The 1,355-nt window shown below is 32.3% G+C and overlaps 1 protein-coding gene across 2 annotated transcripts in view; it reads right to left on the reverse strand.

The window, feature by feature from the left end:
* Nucleotides 1–1,355, reverse strand: part of LOC117115435 — a 21,931-nt gene that overhangs the window by 4,283 nt on the left and 16,293 nt on the right. The gene's annotated exons all lie outside the window — the stretch shown is intronic.

Genomic DNA, 1,355 nt, shown 5'->3' on the forward strand with positions numbered 1-1,355 from the left:
TAAATGTATGAATCAGACACAAGAATGATAGTTGATTTGCAAAATATATTGTAAAAACGACGCGAGCTTTTAACCCTTTAGATGTATATGTTTAGACAAAACAAGTACCATTTTAACGTTTGAATACCCTATACGGTACTTTAAGTTGCTTTGGCACACTATATATGATATATATAGGCCTATATATATATAGGCCTATATTTATAATAAACATGTATACATATAGGCTTTTACTGTGTGTAATCACCTATGTAGATTACCAATGTTGATGTATAAACTATTTTAATTTATTTTTCGGTAATTGTGATGTAATACTTAAATAATACCGATTTTGAACTGCAATTATATAAAAAAAATTAAAGAGTTAAACCGGATTCCCAGCAAGCGAGTTAAACACTGGAGAGATCGCGATTTTTAAACAACAGGCATTAACATATGCACATCATAGGCCCATGAGTATAAATTATAATAGCCCTATGTAAATTTATAATTTGATAATTCTTATTCTAAATCATGTCATTTGTGGGTATATTTCAGTGTATTTTTTTCTTAGAATGCAATCTAGATTTATTAGCATGTTTATTATCTCTCTAGCACAGGCTGCTTTCACTTGGCTTATCTAACTTTGCTGCGTTTCTAACTAGGTTACACGCTGAGATGTTCCTAGTTTTTATATTATAGTACTGCCATTTCAGTATGGAGTTTTGTATATCCTATGGGTATGTTTAGCACCGGGCTAGGTGCCCTCCTAACGGTCCACTCGGTAGGCGGCCTACCGTACCGGTACTGCTTTAAACGTTACCGTCAAACGCGGGTTTTCTAATTGACCCTGATTCCATCATCGAAATTGTGACTGGACATCTATCGATACTAAAATAACTTTCATTTACTGTTTGTTTTGCAGTTAACTATCCATTGTCTTGTTGTACCTCCCAATTGTAACACATTGTATACAAATGAGACATTTATTCAACCAACTATTGATAACAAACATAAATCACTTTGAATGTTTTCAGCAAACAAAACGAATGCAGGCTGATTTCCTCTGATTTCCTGCGAGTAATTGCTATAGACAGTAGAAGAAAGACAAAAGAGTTTGCCATTTTAGTAACCCACACTCTTAATTTCCTATTATTTGATCACTCATAAATGTTGACTTTTGCATCGGCTGCATCTATTTCGAAAGTAACGCCTTAATACATGAATGGAAATGTATATTATATATATATGTATATATATATAAATGAACGCCTTAATACATGAATTGAAATGTATATTATATATATATATATAGGCCTGTATGAAATACATTTCAATCTGTCTCTTATACAAATCTTGCCAGACAACTTGATAAC

Source organism: Anneissia japonica, unplaced genomic scaffold (genome assembly GCF_011630105.1).
Source record: "Anneissia japonica isolate Jap-2015-1 unplaced genomic scaffold, ASM1163010v1 scaffold287704_len1198815_cov201, whole genome shotgun sequence".
NCBI classification, from domain to species: Eukaryota; Metazoa; Echinodermata; class Crinoidea; order Comatulida; family Comatulidae; genus Anneissia; species Anneissia japonica.